The sequence below is a fragment of the Pan troglodytes genome, chromosome 16 (genome assembly GCF_028858775.2).
Source record: "Pan troglodytes isolate AG18354 chromosome 16, NHGRI_mPanTro3-v2.0_pri, whole genome shotgun sequence".
Taxonomy (NCBI): Eukaryota; Metazoa; Chordata; class Mammalia; order Primates; family Hominidae; genus Pan; species Pan troglodytes.
Genome location: NC_072414.2, coordinates 20,290,507 through 20,312,414, shown reverse-complemented (window position 1 = coordinate 20,312,414; position 21,908 = coordinate 20,290,507).

Here is a 21,908-nt window from a genome sequence, read left to right as displayed (position 1 = left end):
TTCCATTCGGGTTGATTGCATTTCTTTCCATTCCATTCAAATCCATTCCATTAGATTCGTGGTGATTCCATTCCATTCAATTCCATTCCATTCCATTCCATTCGTGTTGATTCCATTCCATTCCATTCCGTTCCATTCCATTCCATTCCATTCGGGTTGACTACATTCCATTCCATTCCATTCTGGTTGATTCCATTCCATTCGATTGCATTCCGTTCCAATAGAGTTCACTCCAGTCCATTCCATTAAATTCCATTCCATTCCATTCCATTAGATTCGTGTTGATTCCGTTCCATTCCAATCCATTCCATTCCATTCCCTTCCACTCCACTCCATTCCGGTTGATTCCATTTCATTCCATTCCATTCAATTTGTGCGGATTCCATTCCATTCCATTCGATTCCATTCCATTCCATTCCATTCCATTCCATTCCATTCGGGTTGATTCCATACCATTCCATTCCATTCCATTCCATGTCATTCCCTTCCATTCCATTCCTTTCGGGTTGATTACATTCTTTTCCATTCCATTTAATTCCATTCCATTAGAGTTGATTCCATTCCAATCCATTCCATTCCACTCCATTCCATTCCATTCCATTCGGGTTGATTCCATTCTAATCCATTCCATTCCATTCCGGTTGATTCCATTCCATTCCATTTCATTCCACTCCATTCCATTCCATTCCATTCTTGTTGATTCCATTCCATTCCATTCCTTTCCATTCGGGTTGATTCCATTCCATTCCATCACATTCCATTCCATTCGTGTTGATTCCATTCCATTCCATTCCATTCCCTTCCATTACATTCCAGTTGATTCCATTATATTCCATTCCATTCCATTCCATTCGGGTTGATTGCATTTCTTTCCATTCCATTCAAATCCATTCCATTAGATTCGTGGTGATTCCATTCCATTCAATTCCATTCCATTCCATTCCATTCGTGTTGATTCCATTCCATTCCTTTCCATTCCATTGCATTCCATTCCATTCCATTCGGGTTGATTCAATTCCATTCCATTCCATTCCATTCCATTACATTCCATTCGGGTTGATTCCTTTCCTTTCCATTCCATTCCATTCGTTTTAATTCCATTCCATTCCATTCCATTCCGTTCCATTCCATTCCATTGCATTCGGGTTGACTACATTCCATTCCATTCCATTCCGGTTGATTCCATTCCATTCCATTGCATTCCGATCCAATAGAGTTCACTCCAGTCCATTCCATTAAATTCCATTCCATTCCATTCCATTAGATTCGTGTTGATTCCATTCCATTCCAATCCATTCCATTCCATTCCCTTCCTCTCCACTCCATTCCGGTTGATTCCATTTCATTCCATTCCATTCAATTTGTGCGGATTCCATTCGATTCCATTCCATTCCATTCCATTCCATTCCATTCGGGTTGATTCCATACCATTCCATTCCATTCCATTCCATTCCATTCCATTCCATGTCATTCCCTTCCATTCCATTCCTTTCGGGTTGATTACATTCTTTTCCATTCCATTTAATTCCATTCCATTAGAGTTGATTCCATTCCAATCCATTCCATTCCACTCCATTCCATTCCATTCCATTCGGGTTGATTCCATTCTAATCCATTCCATTCCATTCCGGTTGATTCCATTCCATTCCATTTCATTCCACTCCATTCCATTCCATTCCATTCTTGTTGATTCCATTCCATTCCATTTCTTTCCATTAGACTCGTGTTGTTTCCATTCCATTCCATTCAATTCCATTCCTTTCCATTCGGGTTGATTCCATTGCGTTCGATCCCATTCCATTCCATTCGGGTTGATTCCATTCCATTCCATTCCATTCCATTGCATTCAGGTTGATTCCATTGAATTCCATTCCATTCCATTCCATACTACTCCATTCGGGAGGATTCTATTCCGTTCCATTCCATTCCATTCCATTCCAATACATTCCATTCCATTCCATTCCATACCATTCCATTCCATTCCATTCCATTCGGATTGACTCCATTCCATTCCATTCCATTCCATGCCATTGCATTCCATTCCATTCCATGTCATTCCCTTCCATTCCATTCCTTTCGAGTTGATTACATTCCTTTCCATTCCATTTAATTCCATTCCATTAGAGTTGATTCCATTCCAATCCATTCCATTCCACTCCATTCCATTCCATTCCATTAGGGTTGATTCCATTCCATTCCATTCCACTCCACTCCATTCGGGTTGATTCCATTCCATTCCATTCCATTCCATGCCGTTCCATTCCATTGCATTCGGGTTGATTCCATTCCGTTCCGTTTCATTGCATTTCATTCCATTCCATTCCATTCCATTCGAGTTGATTCCATTCCATTCAATTCTACTCCATTCCATTCCCTTCCATTCCATTCCTTTCGGGTTGATTCCATTCCATTCCATTCCATTCCATTCCTTTCGGTTTGATTCCATTCCATTCCATTCCATTCCATTCCATTCCATTCCATTCCCTTCCATTCCATTCCATTCCCTTCCATTCCATTCCATTCGGGTTGATTCCATTCTATTCCATTCCATTCCATTCCATTCCATTCCATTCCATTCGTGTTGATTCCATTCCATTCCATTGCTTTCCATTCCATTCCATTCCATTCGGGTTGATTCCATTCCATTATATTCCATTTCATTCCATTCCATTCCATTCCAATCCATTCCATTCTATTCCATTCCATTCCATTCCATTCCATTCCGTTCCATTCCATTCCATTCCATTCCACTTCATTCCATTCCATTCAATTCCATTCCATTCCATTCGGGATGATTCCATTCCATTCCATTCCATTCCATTCTATTTCATTCTAGTTGATTCCATTCCATTCCATTCGGGTTGATTCCATTCTATTCCATTCCATTCCATTCCATTAGATTCGTGTTGAATCTATTCCATTGCATTCCATTCCATTCCATTCCATTCCATTCCATTCCATTCCGTTCCATTTGCGTTGATTCCATTCCATTCCATTCCATGCCATGCCATTCCATTCCATTCCATTCCATTCTGGTTGATTCCATTGCATTCCATTCCATTCGATTCCATTCCATTCCATTCCGGTTGATTCCATTGCATTCCATTCCATTCCATTCCATTCCATTCCATTCCATTCCATTCCATTCGTGTTGATTCCATTCCATTCCATTCTATTCCATTCCATTCCATTCCATTCGGGTTGATTCCATTCTATTCCATTCCATTCCATTCCAATCGTGTTGATTCCATTCCATTGCTTTCCGTTCCATTCCATTCCATTCGGGTTGATTCCATTCCATTATATTCCATTTCATTCCATTCCATTCCATTCCAATCCATTCCATTCTATGCCATTCCATTCCATTGCATTCGGATTGACTCCATTCCATTCCATGCTGTTCCATTTCATAAAATTCGTGTTGATTCCATTCCATTCCATTCCATTCCATGCCATGTCACTCCATTCCATTAGGGTTGAATCCATTTCATTCCATTCCATTCCATTCCATTCCATTCGGGTTGATTCCATTTCGTTCCATTTCATTCCATTCCATTCCATTCCATTCAATTACATTCCCTTCCATTTAGGTTGATTCCATTCCATTCCATTCCATTCCATTCCCTTCCATTCCATTCCATTCGGGTTGATTCCCGTCCGTTCCATTCCATTCCTTTCCATTCCATTCCATTCCGGTTGATTCCATTCCATTCCATTCCATTCCATTCCATTCCATTCCATTCGGGTTGATTCCATTCCATTCCATTCCATTCCATGCCATTCCATTCCATTCAATTCCATTCCATTCTGGTTGATTCCATTTCGTTCCATTTCGTTCCATTCCATTCCATTCCATTCCATTCGGGTTGATTCCATTCCATTTTATTCCATTCTATTTCATTCGGGTTGATTCCATTTCGTTCCATTCCATTCCATTCCATTCAATTACATTCCATCCCATTCGGGTTGATTCCATTTCATTCCCTTCCATTCCATTCCCTTCCATTCCATTCCATTCGGGTTGATTCCAGTCCGTTCCACTCCATTCCATTCCATTCGGTTTCATTCCATTCCATTCCATTCCATTCCATTCGGGTTGATTCCATTCCATTCCATTCCATTCCATTGCATTCGTGTTGATTCCATTCCATTCCATTCCATTCCATTCCATTCCATTCCGTTCGGGTTGATTCCATTCCTATCCATTCCATTCTGTTTGATTCCATTCCATTCCATTCCATTCCATTCCATTCCATTCCACGCCATTCGGGTTGATTCCATTCCATTCCATTCCATTCCATTAGATTCGTGTTGAATCTATTCTATTCCATTCCATTCCATTCCATTCCATTCGGTTCCATTCGGGTTGATTCCATTCCATTCCATTCCATGCCATGCCATTCCATTCCATTCCATTCCATTCCATTCGGGTTGATTCCATTCCATTCCATTCCATTCCATTCCATTCCATTCCATTCGGGTTGATTCCATTCCATTCCATTCCGTTCTGCTCCATTCCATTCCATACCATTCGGGTTGACTCCATTCCATTCCATTCCACTCCACTCCATTCGGGTTGATTACATTCCATTCCATTCCATTCCATGCCATTACATTCCATTCCATTCGGGTTGATTCCACTCCGTTCCATTTCATTGCATTTCATTCCATTCCATTCCATTCCATTCCATTCGAGTTGATTCCATTCCATTCAATGCTATTCCATTCCATTCCCTTCCATTCCATTCCTTTCGGGTTGATTCCATTCCATTCCATTCCATTCCATTCCGTTCCATTCCATTCCATTGCATTTCATTCCGGTTGATTTCATTCCATTCCATTCCATTCCATTCCATTCCATTCCATTCCATTCCATTTCATTCGTGTTGATTCCATTCCATTCCATTCTATTCCATTCCATTCCATTCCATTTGGGTTGATTCCATTCTTTTCAATTCCATTCCATTGCATTCCACTCCAATCGTGTTGATTCCATTCCATTCCATTCCATTGCTTTCCATTCCATTCCATTCCATTCGGGCTGATGTCATTCCATTATATTCCATTTCATTCCATTCCATTCCATTCCAATCCATTCCATTCTATTCCATTCCATTCCATTCCATTCCATTCCATTCCAGTCCATTCGGATTGACTCCATTCCATTCCATGCCATTCCATTTCATTCCATTCGTGTTGATTCCATTCCATTCCATTCCATTCCATGCCATTCCACTCCATTCCATTCGGGTTGAATCCATTTCATTCCATTCCATTCCATTCCATGCAATTACATTCCATTCCTTTCGGGTTGATTCCATTCCGTTGTATTCCATTCCATTCCATTCGGGTTGATTCCATTTCGTTCCATTTCATTCCATTCCATTCCATTCCATTCAATTACATTCCATTCCATTCGGGTTGATTCCATTCCAATCCCTTCCATTCCATTCCCTTCCATTCCATTCCATTCGTGTTGATTCCCGTCCGTTCCATTCCATACCATTCCATTCCATTCCATTCCATTCGGGTTCATTCCATTCCATTCCATTCCATTCCATTCCATTCGTGTTGATTCCATTCCATTCCATTGCTTTCCATTCCATTCCATTCCATTCGGGTTGATTCCATTCCATTATATTCCATTTCATTCCATTCCATTCCATTCCAATCCATTCCATTCTATTCCATTCCATTCCATTCCATTCGGGTTGATTCCATTCCATTCCATTCCATTCCGTTCCATTCCATTCCATTCCATTCCATTCCATTCCATTCCATTCTATTTCATTCTAGTTGATTCCATTCCATTCCATTCGGGTTGATTCCATTCTATTCCATTCCATTCCATTCCATTAGATTCGTGTTGAATCTATTCCATTGCATTCCATTCCATTCCATTCCATTACATTCCGTTCCATTCGCGTTGATTCCATTCCATTCCATTCCATGCCATGCCATTCCATTCCATTCCATTCCATTCTGGTTGATTCCATTGCATTCCATTCCATTCCATTCCATTCCATTCCATTCCATTCGTGTTGATTCCATCCCATTCCATTCTATTCCATTCCATTCCATTCCATTCGGGTTGATTCCATTCTATTCCATTCCATTCCATTCCATTCCATTCCATTCCAATCGTGTTGATTCCATTGCATTCCATTCCATTCCATTCCATTCCATTCCATTCGTGTTGATTCCATTCCATTCCATTCTATTCCATTCCATTCCATTCCATTCGGGTTGATTCCATTCTATTCCATTCCATTCCATTCCATTCCATTCCAATCGTGTTGATTCCATTCCATTCCATTCCATTGCTTTCCGTTCCATTCCATTCCATTCGGGTTGATTCCATTCCATTATATTCCATTTCATTCCATTCCATTCCATTCCAATCCATTCCATTCTATGCCATTCCATTCCATTCCATTCCATTCCATTCCATTCCATTCGGATTGACTCCATTCCATTCCATGCCGTTCCATTTCATTCCATTCGTGTTGATTCCATTCCATTCCATTCCATTCCATGCCATTCCACTCCATTCCATTAGGGTTGAATCCATTTCATTTCATTCCATTCCATTCCATTCCATTCCATTCGGGTTGATTCCATTTCGTTCCATTTCATTCCATTCCATTCCATTCCATTCAATTACATTCCCTTCCATTTAGGTTGATTCCATTCCATTCCATTCCCTTCCATTCCATTCCATTCGGGTTGATTCCCGTCCGTTCCATTCCATTCCTTTCCATTCCATTCCATTCCGGTTGATTCCATTCCATTCCATTCCATTCCATTCCATACCATTCCATTCCATTCCATTCGGGTTGATTCCATTCCATTCGGGTTGATTCCATTCCATTGCATTCCATTCCATGCCATTCCATTCCATTCAATTCCATTCCATTCTGGTTGATTCCATTTCGTTCCATTTCATTCCATTCCATTCCATTCCATTCCATTCGGGTTGATTCCATTCCATTTTATTCCATTCTATTTCATTCGGGTTGATTCCATTTCGTTCCATTCCATTCCATTCCATTCAATTACATTCCATCCCATTCGGGTTGATTCCATTTCATTCCCTTCCATTCCATTCCCTTCCATTCCATTCCATTCGGGTTGATTCCAGTCCGTTCCACTCCATTCCATTCCATTCGGTTTCATTCCATTCCATTCCATACCATTCCATTCCATTCCATTCCATTCGGGTTGATTCCATTCCATTCCATTCCATTCCATTGCATTCGTGTTGATTCCGTTCCATTCCATTCCATTCCATTCCATTCCATTCCATTCCGTTCGGGTTGATTCCATTCCTATCCATTCCATTCTGTTTGATTCCATTCCATTCCATTCCATTCCATTCCATTCCACGCCATTCGGGTTGATTCCATTCCATTCCATTAGATTCGTGTTGAATCTATTCTATTCCATTCCATTCCATTCCATTCCATTCGGTTCCATTCGGGTTGATTCCATTCCATTCCATTCCATGCCATTCCATTCCATTCCATTCCATTCCATTCCATTCCATTCCATTCCATTCCATTCGGGTTGATTCCATTCCATTCCATTCCGTTCTGCTCCATTCCATTCCATTCCATTCGGGTTGATTACATTCCATTCCATTCCACTCCACTCCATTCGGGTTGATTCCATTCCATTCCATTCCATTCCATGCCATTACATTCCATTCCATTCGGGTTGATTCCATTCCGTTCCATTTCATTGCATTTCATTCCATTCCATTCCATTCCATTCCATTCGAGTTGATTCCATTCCATTCAATTCTATTCCATTCCATTCCCTTCCATTCCATTCCTTTCGGATTGATTCCATTCCATTCCATTCCATCCCATTCCGTTCAATTCCATTCCATTGCATTTCATTCGGGTTGATTTCATTCCATTCCATTCCATTCCATTCCATTCCATTCCATTCCATTCCATTTCATTCGTGTTGATTCCATTCCATTCCATTCTATGCCATTCCATTCCATTCCATTCGGGTTGATTCCATTCTTTTCAATTCCATTCCATTGCATTCCTCTCCAATCGTGTTGATTCCATTCCATTCCATTCCATTCCATTGCATTCAGGTTGATTCCATTGAATTCCATTCCATTCCATTCCATACTACTCCATTCGGGAGGATTCTATTCCGTTCCATTCCATTCCATTCCATTCCAATACATTCCATTCCATTCCATTCCATACCATTCCATTCCATTCCATTCCATTCGGATTGACTCCATTCCATTCCATTCCATTCCATGCCATTCCATTCCATTCCATTCCATGTCATTCCCTTCCATTCCACTCCTTTCGGGTTGATTACATTCCTTTCCATTCCATTTAATTCCATTCCATTAGAGTTGATTCCATTCCAATCCATTCCATTCCACTCCATTCCATTCCATTCCATTCGGGTTGATTCCATTCTAATCCATTCCATTCCATTCCGATTGATTCCATTCCATTCTATTTCATTCCACTCCATTCCATTCCATTCCATTCCATTCCATTCCATTCCATTCCATTCCATTTCATTCCATTCCATTTCATTCCATTCCATTCCATTCCATTCCATTCCATTTCATTCCATTCCATTTCATTCCATTCCATTCCATTCCATTCGTGTTGATTCCATTCCATTCCATTCCATTCCCCTCCATTACATTCCAGTTGATTCCATTATATTCCATTCCATTCCATTCCATTCGGGTTGATTGCATTTCTTTCCATTCCATTCAAATCCATTCCATTAGATTCGTGGTGATTCCATTCCATTCAATTCCATTCCATTCCATTCCATTCGTGTTGATTCCATTCCATTCCATTCCGTTCCATTCCATTCCATTCCATTCGGGTTGATTGCATTTCTTTCCATTCCATTCAAATCCATTCCATTAGATTCGTGGTGATTCCATTCCATTCCATTCCATTCCATTCCATTCCATTCGTGTTGATTCCATTCCATTCCATTCCGTTCCATTCCATTCCATTCCATTCGGGTTGACTACATTCCATTCCATTCCATTCTGGTTGATTCCATTCCATTCGATTGCATTCCGTTCCAATAGAGTTCACTCCAGTCCATTCCATTAAATTCCATTCCATTCCATTCCATTAGATTCGTGTTGATTCCGTTCCATTCCAATCCATTCCATTCCATTCCCTTCCACTCCACTCCATTCCGGTTGATTCCATTTCATTCCATTCCATTCAATTTGTGCGGATTCCATTCCATTCCATTCGATTCCATTCCATTCCATTCCATTCCATTCCATTCCATTCGGGTTGATTCCATACCATTCCATTCCATTCCATTCCATTCCATTCCATTCCATGTCATTCCCTTCCATTCCATTCCTTTCGGGTTGATTACATTCTTTTCCATTCCATTTAATTCCATTCCATTAGAGTTGATTCCATTCCAATCCATTCCATTCCACTCCATTCCATTCCATTCCATTCGGGTTGATTCCATTCTAATCCATTCCATTCCATTCCGGTTGATTCCATTCCATTCCATTTCATTCCACTCCATTCCATTCCATTCCATTCTTGTTGATTCCATTCCATTCCATTCCATTCCATTGCATTCAGGTTGATTCCATTGAATTCCATTCCATTCCATTCCATACTACTCCATTCGGGAGGATTCTATTCCGTTCCATTCCATTCCATTCCATTCCAATACATTCCATTCCATTCCATTCCATACCATTCCATTCCATTCCATTCCATTCGGATTGACTCCATTCCATTCCATTCCATTCCATGCCATTGCATTCCATTCCATTCCATGTCATTCCCTTCCATTCCATTCCTTTCGGGTTGATTACATTCCTTTCCATTCCATTTAATTCCATTCCATTAGAGTTGATTCCATTCCAATCCATTCCATTCCACTCCATTCCATTCCATTCCATTCGGGTTGATTCCATTCCATTCCATTCCACTCCACTCCATTCGGGTTGATTCCATTCCATTCCATTCCATTCCATGCCGTTCCATTCCATTCCATTCGGGTTGATTCCATTCCGTTCCGTTTCATTGCATTTCATTCCATTCCATTCCATTCCATTCGAGTTGATTCCATTCCATTCAATTCTACTCCATTCCATTCCCCTCCATTCCATTCCTTTCGGGTTGATTCCATTCCATTGCACTCCATTCCATTCCATTCCATTCCTTTCGCGTTGATTCCATTCCATTCCATTCCATTCCATTCCATTCCATTCCATTCCATTTCATTCGTGTTGATTCCATTCCATTCCATTCTATGCCATTCCATTCCATTCCATTCGGGTTGATTCCATTCTTTTCAATTCCATTCCATTGCATTCCTCTCCAATCGTGTTGATTCCATTCCATTCCATTCCATTCCATTGCATTCAGGTTGATTCCATTGAATTCCATTCCATTCCATTCCATACTACTCCATTCGGGAGGATTCTATTCCGTTCCATTCCATTCCATTCCATTCCAATACATTCCATTCCATTCCATTCCATACCATTCCATTCCATTCCATTCCATTCGGATTGACTCCATTCCATTCCATTCCATTCCATGCCATTCCATTCCATTCCATTCCATGTCATTCCCTTCCATTCCACTCCTTTCGGGTTGATTACATTCCTTTCCATTCCATTTAATTCCATTCCATTAGAGTTGATTCCATTCCAATCCATTCCATTCCACTCCATTCCATTCCATTCCATTCGGGTTGATTCCATTCTAATCCATTCCATTCCATTCCGATTGATTCCATTCCATTCTATTTCATTCCACTCCATTCCATTCCATTCCATTCCATTCCATTCCATTCCATTCCATTCCATTTCATTCCATTCCATTTCATTCCATTCCATTCCATTCCATTCCATTCCATTTCATTCCATTCCATTTCATTCCATTCCATTCCATTCCATTCGTGTTGATTCCATTCCATTCCATTCCATTCCCCTCCATTACATTCCAGTTGATTCCATTATATTCCATTCCATTCCATTCCATTCGGGTTGATTGCATTTCTTTCCATTCCATTCAAATCCATTCCATTAGATTCGTGGTGATTCCATTCCATTCAATTCCATTCCATTCCATTCCATTCGTGTTGATTCCATTCCATTCCATTCCGTTCCATTCCATTCCATTCCATTCGGGTTGATTGCATTTCTTTCCATTCCATTCAAATCCATTCCATTAGATTCGTGGTGATTCCATTCCATTCAATTCCATTCCATTCCATTCCATTCGTGTTGATTCCATTCCATTCCATTCCGTTCCATTCCATTCCATTCCATTCGGGTTGACTACATTCCATTCCATTCCATTCTGGTTGATTCCATTCCATTCGATTGCATTCCGTTCCAATAGAGTTCACTCCAGTCCATTCCATTAAATTCCATTCCATTCCATTCCATTAGATTCGTGTTGATTCCGTTCCATTCCAATCCATTCCATTCCATTCCCTTCCACTCCACTCCATTCCGGTTGATTCCATTTCATTCCATTCCATTCAATTTGTGCGGATTCCATTCCATTCCATTCGATTCCATTCCATTCCATTCCATTCCATTCCATTCCATTCGGGTTGATTCCATACCATTCCATTCCATTCCATTCCATTCCATTCCATTCCATGTCATTCCCTTCCATTCCATTCCTTTCGGGTTGATTACATTCTTTTCCATTCCATTTAATTCCATTCCATTAGAGTTGATTCCATTCCAATCCATTCCATTCCACTCCATTCCATTCCATTCCATTCGGGTTGATTCCATTCTAATCCATTCCATTCCATTCCGGTTGATTCCATTCCATTCCATTTCATTCCACTCCATTCCATTCCATTCCATTCTTGTTGATTCCATTCCATTCCATTCCATTCCATTGCATTCAGGTTGATTCCATTGAATTCCATTCCATTCCATTCCATACTACTCCATTCGGGAGGATTCTATTCCGTTCCATTCCATTCCATTCCATTCCAATACATTCCATTCCATTCCATTCCATACCATTCCATTCCATTCCATTCCATTCGGATTGACTCCATTCCATTCCATTCCATTCCATGCCATTGCATTCCATTCCATTCCATGTCATTCCCTTCCATTCCATTCCTTTCGGGTTGATTACATTCCTTTCCATTCCATTTAATTCCATTCCATTAGAGTTGATTCCATTCCAATCCATTCCATTCCACTCCATTCCATTCCATTCCATTCGGGTTGATTCCATTCCATTCCATTCCACTCCACTCCATTCGGGTTGATTCCATTCCATTCCATTCCATTCCATGCCGTTCCATTCCATTCCATTCGGGTTGATTCCATTCCGTTCCGTTTCATTGCATTTCATTCCATTCCATTCCATTCCATTCGAGTTGATTCCATTCCATTCAATTCTACTCCATTCCATTCCCCTCCATTCCATTCCTTTCGGGTTGATTCCATTCCATTGCACTCCATTCCATTCCATTCCATTCCTTTCGCGTTGATTCCATTCCATTCCATTCCATTCCCTTCCATTCCATTCCATTCGGGTTGATTCCATTCTATTCCATTCCATTCCATTCCATTCCATTCCATTCGTGTTGATTCCATTCCATTCCATTGCTTTCCATTCCATTCCATTCCATTCGGGTTGATTCCATTCCATTATATTCCATTTCATTCCATTCCATTCCATTCCAATCCATTCCATTCTATTCCATTCCATTCCATTCCATTCGGGTTGATTCCATTCCATTCCATTCCATTCCGTTCCATTCCGTTCCATTCCATTCCATTCCATTCCACTTCATTCCATTCCATTCCATTCCATTCCATTCGGGATGATTCCATTCCATTCCATTCCATTCCATTCCATTCCATTCCATTCCATTCTATTTCATTCTAGTTGATTCCATTCCATTCCATTCGGGTTGATTCCATTCTATTCCATTCCATTCCATTCCATTAGATTCGTGTTGAATCTATTCCATTGCATTCCATTCCATTCCATTCCATTCCATTCCATTCCGTTCCATTCGCGTTGATTCCATTCCATTCCATTCCATGCCATGCCATTCCATTCCATTCCATTCCATTCTGGTTGATTCCATTGCATTCCATTCCATTCCATTCCATTCCATTCCATTCGTGTTGATTCCATTCCATTCCATTCTATTCCATTCCATTCCATTCCATTCGGGTTGATTCCATTCTATTCCATTCCATTCCATTCCATTCCATTCCAATCGTGTTGATTCCATTCCATTCCATTCCATTGCTTTCCGTTCCATTCCATTCCATTCGGGTTGATTCCATTCCATTATATTCCATTTCATTCCATTCCATTCCATTCCAATCCATTCCATTCTATGCCATTCCATTCCATTCCATTCCATTCCATTCCATTCCATTCCATTCCATTCGGATTGACTCCATTCCATTCCATGCCGTTCCATTTCATTCCATTCGTGTTGATTCCATTCCATTCCATTCCATTCCATGCCATTCCACTCCATTCCATTAGGGTTGAATCCATTTCATTTCATTCCATTCCATTCCATTCCATTCCATTCGGGTTGATTCCATTTCGTTCCATTTCATTCCATTCCATTCCATTCCATTCAATTACATTCCCTTCCATTTAGGTTGATTCCATTCCATTCCATTCCCTTCCATTCCATTCCATTCGGGTTGATTCCCGTCCGTTCCATTCCATTCCTTTCCATTCCATTCCATTCCGGTTGATTCCATTCCATTCCATTCCATTCCATTCCATACCATTCCATTCCATTCCATTCGGGTTGATTCCATTCCATTCGGGTTGATTCCATTCCATTGCATTCCATTCCATGCCATTCCATTCCATTCAATTCCATTCCATTCTGGTTGATTCCATTTCGTTCCATTTCATTCCATTCCATTCCATTCCATTCCATTCGGGTTGATTCCATTCCATTTTATTCCATTCTATTTCATTCGGGTTGATTCCATTTCGTTCCATTCCATTCCATTCCATTCAATTACATTCCATCCCATTCGGGTTGATTCCATTTCATTCCCTTCCATTCCATTCCCTTCCATTCCATTCCATTCGGGTTGATTCCAGTCCGTTCCACTCCATTCCATTCCATTCGGTTTCATTCCATTCCATTCCATACCATTCCATTCCATTCCATTCCATTCGGGTTGATTCCATTCCATTCCATTCCATTCCATTGCATTCGTGTTGATTCCGTTCCATTCCATTCCATTCCATTCCATTCCATTCCATTCCGTTCGGGTTGATTCCATTCCTATCCATTCCATTCTGTTTGATTCCATTCCATTCCATTCCATTCCATTCCATTCCACGCCATTCGGGTTGATTCCATTCCATTCCATTAGATTCGTGTTGAATCTATTCTATTCCATTCCATTCCATTCCATTCCATTCGGTTCCATTCGGGTTGATTCCATTCCATTCCATTCCATGCCATTCCATTCCATTCCATTCCATTCCATTCCATTCCATTCCATTCGGGTTGATTCCATTCCATTCCATTCCGTTCTGCTCCATTCCATTCCATTCCATTCGGGTTGATTACATTCCATTCCATTCCACTCCACTCCATTCGGGTTGATTCCATTCCATTCCATTCCATTCCATGCCATTACATTCCATTCCATTCGGGTTGATTCCATTCCGTTCCATTTCATTGCATTTCATTCCATTCCATTCCATTCCATTCCATTCGAGTTGATTCCATTCCATTCAATTCTATTCCATTCCATTCCCTTCCATTCCATTCCTTTCGGATTGATTCCATTCCATTCCATTCCATCCCATTCCGTTCAATTCCATTCCATTGCATTTCATTCGGGTTGATTTCATTCCATTCCATTCCATTCCATTCCATTCCATTCCATTCCATTCCATTCCATTTCATTCGTGTTGATTCCATTCCATTCCATTCTATGCCATTCCATTCCATTCCATTCGGGTTGATTCCATTCTTTTCAATTCCATTCCATTGCATTCCTCTCCAATCGTGTTGATTCCATTCCATTCCATTCCATTCCATTGCATTCAGGTTGATTCCATTGAATTCCATTCCATTCCATTCCATACTACTCCATTCGGGAGGATTCTATTCCGTTCCATTCCATTCCATTCCATTCCAATACATTCCATTCCATTCCATTCCATACCATTCCATTCCATTCCATTCCATTCGGATTGACTCCATTCCATTCCATTCCATTCCATGCCATTCCATTCCATTCCATTCCATGTCATTCCCTTCCATTCCACTCCTTTCGGGTTGATTACATTCCTTTCCATTCCATTTAATTCCATTCCATTAGAGTTGATTCCATTCCAATCCATTCCATTCCACTCCATTCCATTCCATTCCATTCGGGTTGATTCCATTCTAATCCATTCCATTCCATTCCGATTGATTCCATTCCATTCTATTTCATTCCACTCCATTCCATTCCATTCCATTCCATTCCATTCCATTCCATTCCATTTCATTCCATTCCATTTCATTCCATTCCATTCCATTCCATTTCATTCCATTCCATTTCATTCCATTCCATTCCATTCCATTCGTGTTGATTCCATTCCATTCCATTCCATTCCCCTCCATTACATTCCAGTTGATTCCATTATATTCCATTCCATTCCATTCCATTCGGGTTGATTGCATTTCTTTCCATTCCATTCAAATCCATTCCATTAGATTCGTGGTGATTCCATTCCATTCAATTCCATTCCATTCCATTCCATTCGTGTTGATTCCATTCCATTCCATTCCGTTCCATTCCATTCCATTCCATTCGGGTTGATTGCATTTCTTTCCATTCCATTCAAATCCATTCCATTAGATTCGTGGTGATTCCATTCCATTCAATTCCATTCCATTCCATTCCATTCGTGTTGATTCCATTCCATTCCATTCCGTTCCATTCCATTCCATTCCATTCGGGTTGACTACATTCCATTCCATTCCATTCTGGTTGATTCCATTCCATTCGATTGCATTCCGTTCCAATAGAGTTCACTCCAGTCCATTCCATTAAATTCCATTCCATTCCATTCCATTAGATTCGTGTTGATTCCGTTCCATTCCAATCCATTCCATTCCATTCCCTTCCACTCCACTCCATTCCGGTTGATTCCATTTCATTCCATTCCATTCAATTTGTGCGGATTCCATTCCATTCCATTCGATTCCATTCCATTCCATTCCATTCCATTCCATTCCATTCGGGTTGATTCCATACCATTCCATTCCATTCCATTCCATTCCATTCCATGTCATTCCCTTCCATTCCATTCCTTTCGGGTTGATTACATTCTTTTCCATTCCATTTAATTCCATTCCATTAGAGTTGATTCCATTCCAATCCATTCCATTCCACTCCATTCCATTCCATTCCATTCGGGTTGATTCCATTCTAATCCATTCCATTCCATTCCGGTTGATTCCATTCCATTCCATTTCATTCCACTCCATTCCATTCCATTCCATTCTTGTTGATTCCATTCCATTCCATTCCATTCCATTGCATTCAGGTTGATTCCATTGAATTCCATTCCATTCCATTCCATACTACTCCATTCGGGAGGATTCTATTCCGTTCCATTCCATTCCATTCCATTCCAATACATTCCATTCCATTCCATTCCATACCATTCCATTCCATTCCATTCCATTCGGATTGACTCCATTCCATTCCATTCCATTCCATGCCATTGCATTCCATTCCATTCCATGTCATTCCCTTCCATTCCATTCCTTTCGGGTTGATTACATTCCTTTCCATTCCATTTAATTCCATTCCATTAGAGTTGATTCCATTCCAATCCATTCCATTCCACTCCATTCCATTCCATTCCATTCGGGTTGATTCCATTCCATTCCATTCCACTCCACTCCATTCGGGTTGATTCCATTCCATTCCATTCCATTCCATGCCGTCCCATTCCATTCCATTCGGGTTGATTCCATTCCGTTCCGTTTCATTGCATTTCATTCCATTCCATTCCATTCCATTCGAGTTGATTCCATTCCATTCAATTCTACTCCATTCCATTCCCTTCCATTCCATTCCTTTCGGGTTGATTCCATTCCATTCCACTCCATTCCATTCCATTCCATTCCTTTCGCGTTGATTCCATTCCATTCCATTCCATTCCATTCCCTTCCATTCCATTCCATTCGGGTTGATTCCATTCTATTCCATTCCATTCCATTCCATTCCATTCCATTCGTGTTGATTCCATTCCATTCCATTGCTTTCCATTCCATTCCATTCCATTCGGGTTGATTCCATTCCATTATATTCCATTTCATTCCATTCCATTCCATTCCAATCCATTCCATTCTATTCCATTCCATTCCATTCCATTCGGGTTGATTCCATTCCATTCCATTCCATTCCGTTCCATTCCGTTCCATTCCATTCCATTCCATTCCACTTCATTCCATTCCATTCCATTCCATTCGGGATGATTCCATTCCATTCCATTCCATTCCATTCCATTCCATTCCATTCTATTTCATTCTAGTTGATTCCATTCCATTCCATTCCATTCGGGTTGATTCCATTCTATTCCATTCCATTCCATTCCATTAGATTCGTGTTGAATCTATTCCATTGCATTGCATTCCATTCCATTCCATTCCATTCCATTCCGTTCCATTCGCGTTGATTCCATTCCATTCCATTCCATGCCATGCCATTCCATTCCATTCCATTCCATTCTGGTTGATTCCATTGCATTGCATTCCATTCCATTCCATTCCATTCCATTCGTGTTGATTCCATTCCATTCCATTCTATTCCATTCCATTCCATTCCATTCGGGTTGATTCCATTCTATTCCATTCCATTCCATTCCATTCCATTCCAATCGTGTTGATTCCATTCCATTCCATTCCATTGCTTTCCGTTCCATTCCATTCCATTCGGGTTGATTCCATTCCATTATATTCCATTTCATTCCATTCCATTCCATTCCAATCCATTCCATTCTATGCCATTCCATTCCATTCCATTCCATTCCATTCCATTCCATTCCATTCGGATTGACTCCATTCCATTCCATGCCGTTCCATTTCATTCCATTCGTGTTGATTCCATTCCATTCCATTCCATTCCATGCCATTCCACTCCATTCCATTAGGGTTGAATCCATTTCATTCCATTCCATTCCATTCCATTCCATTCGGGTTGATTCCATTTCGTTCCATTTCATTCCATTCCATTCCATTCCATTCAATTACATTCCCTTCCATTTAGGTTGATTCCATTCCATTCCATTCCCTTCCATTCCATTCCATTCGGGTTGATTCCCGTCCGTTCCATTCCATTCCTTTCCATTCCATTCCATTCCGGTTGATTCCATTCCATTCCATTCCATTCCATTCCATACCATTCCATTCCATTCCATTCGGGTTGATTCCATTCCATTCGGGTTGATTCCATTCCATTGCATTCCATTCCATGCCATTCCATTCCATTCAATTCCATTCCATTCTGGTTGATTCCATTTCGTTCCATTTCATTCCATTCCATTCCATTCCATTCCATTCGGGTTGATTCCATTCCATTTTATTCCATTCTATTTCATTCGGGTTGATTCCATTTCGTTCCATTCCATTCCATTCCATTCAATTACATTCCATCCCATTCGGGTTGATTCCATTTCATTCCCTTCCATTCCATTCCCTTCCATTCCATTCCATTCGGGTTGATTCCAGTCCGTTCCGCTCCATTCCATTCCATTCGGATTCATTCCATTCCATTCCATACCATTCCATTCCATTCCATTCGGGTTGATTCCATTCCATTCCATTCCATTCCATTGCATTCGTGTTGATTCCGTTCCATTCCATTCCATTCCATTCCATTCCATTCCATTCCGTTCGGGTTGATTCCATTCCTATCCATTCCATTCTGTTTGATTCCATTCCATTCCATTCCATTCCATTCCATTCCACGCCATTCGGGTTGATTCCATTCCATTCCATTAGATTCGTGTTGAATCTATTCTATTCCATTCCATTCCATTCCATTCCATTCGGTTCCATTCGGGTTGATTCCATTCCATTCCATTCCATGCCATTCCATTCCATTCCATTCCATTCCATTCCATTCCATTCCATTCGGGTTGATTCCATTCCATTCCATTCCATTCCATTCCATTCCATTCCATTCCATTCGGGTTGATTCCATTCCATTCCATTCCGTTCTGCTCCATTCCATTCCATTCCATTCGGGTTGATTACATTCCATTCCATTCCACTCCACTCCATTCGGGTTGATTCCATTCCATTCCATTCCATTCCATGCCATTACATTCCATTCCATTCGGGTTGATTCCATTCCGTTCCATTTCATTGCATTTCATTCCATTCCATTCCATTCCATTCCATTCGAGTTGATTCCATTCCATTCAATTCTATTCCATTCCATTCCCTTCCATTCCATTCCTTTCGGGTTTATTCCATTCCATTCCATTCCATCCCATTCCGTTCAATTCCATTCCATTGCATTTCATTCGGGTTGATTTCATTCCATTCCATTCCATTCCATTCCATTCCATTCCATTCCATTCCATTTCATTCGTGTTGATTCCATTCCATTCCATTCTATGCCATTCCATTCCATTCCATTCGGGTTGATTCCATTCTTTTCAATTCCTTTCCATTGCATTCCACTCCAATCGTGTTGATTCCATTCCATTCCATTCCATTGCTTTCCATTCCATACCATTCCATTCGGGCTGATTTCATTCCATTATATTCCATTTCATTCCATGCCATTCCATTCCAATCCATTCCATTCTATTCCATTCCATTCCATTCCATTCCATTCCATTCCAGTCCATTCGGATTGACTCCATTCCATTCCATTCCATGCCATTCCATTTCATTCCATTCGTGTTGATTCCATTCCATTCCATTCCATTCCATGCCATTCCACTCCATTCCATTCGGGTTGAATCCATTTCATTCCATTCCATTCCATTCCATTCCAATCGGGTTGATTCCATTTCGTTCCATTTCATTCCATTCCATTCCATTCCATTCAATTACATTCCATACCATTCAGGTTGATTCCATTCCATTCCATTCCATTCCATTCCATTCCCTTCCATTCCATTCCATTCGTGTTGATTCCAGTCCGTTCCATTCCATTCAATTCCATTCCATTCCATTCCATTCGTGTTGATTCCATTCCATTCCATTCCATTCCATTCGGGTTGATTCCATTCCATTCGGGTTGATTCCATTCCATTCTATTCCATTCAATTCCATTCCATTCTGGTTGATTCCATTTCGTTCCATTTCATTCCATTCCATTCCATTCCATGCAATTACATTCCATTCCTTTCGGGTTGATTCCATTCCGTTGTATTCCATTCCATTCCATTCGGGTTGATTCCATTTCGTTCCATTTCATTCCATTCCATTCCATTCCATTCAATTACATTCCATTCCATTCGGGTTGATTCCATTCCAATCCCTTCCATTCCATTCCCTTCCATTCCATTCCATTCTTGTTGATGCCCGTCCGTTCCATTCCATTCCATTCCATTCCATTCCATTCCATTCGGGTTCATTCCATTCCATTCCATTCCATTCCATTCCATTCGGGTTGATTCCATTCCATTCCATTCCGTTGCGTTCCATTCCATTCAATTCCATTCGGATTGATTCCATTCCATTCCATTCCATTTCATTCCACTCCACTCCATTCGGGTTAATTCCATTCCATTCCATTCCATTCCATGTCATTCCATTCCATTCCATTCGTGTTGATTAAATTCCGTTCCATTTCATTGCATTTCATTCCATTCCATTCCATTCCATTCGAGTTGATTCCATTCCATTCCATTCTATTCCATGCCCTTCCCCTCCATTCCATTCCATTCGTGTTGATTCCATTCCATTTCATTCCATTCCATTTCATTTCATTCCATTTCATTCGGGTTGATTCCATTCCATTCAATTTTATTCCATTCCATTCCATTCCTTTCGTGTTGATTCCATTTCATTCCATTCCATTCCATGCCATTCCATTCCATTCCATTCGGGTTGTTTCCATTCCATTCCATTCCATTCCATTCCATTCCATTCCATTCCATTCGGGTTGATTCCATTCCGTTCAACTCCATTCCATTCTCTTCCATTCCATTCCATTCGGGTTGATTCCATTACATTCCAATCCATTCCATTCCATTCAATTCCATTCGGATTGATTCCGTTCCATTGCATTCCATTTCATTCTATTCGGGTTGATTCCATTCAATTCCATTCCATACCATTCCATTCCATTCCATTCCATTCCTGATGATTCAATTCCATTCCACTCCATTCATGTTGGTTGCATTCCATTGCATTCCATTCCATTCCCTTCCATTCCATTGCATTCCATTCTATTCCATTCCATTCGGGTTGATTCAATTCCATTCCATTCCATTCCGTTCCATCACTTTCCATTCCATTCGGGTTGATTCCATTCCATTCCATTCCATTCCATTACTTTCCATTCCATTCCGGTTGATTCCATTCCATTCCATTCCATTCATGTGGATTCCATTCCATTCCATTCCATTTCATTCCATTCCATTCGTGTGGATTCCATTCCATTGCATTCCATTCCATTATATTCGTGTTGATTCCATTCCATTCCATTCCTTTCCATTCGGGTTGATTCCATTCCGTTCCATCACATTCCATTCCATTCGTGTTGATTCCATTCCATTCCATTCCATTCCCTTCCGTTACATTCCAGTTGATTCCATTATATTCCATTCCATTCCATTCCATTCGGGTTGATTGCATTTCTTTCCATTCCATTCAAATCCATTCCATTAGATGCATGGTGATTC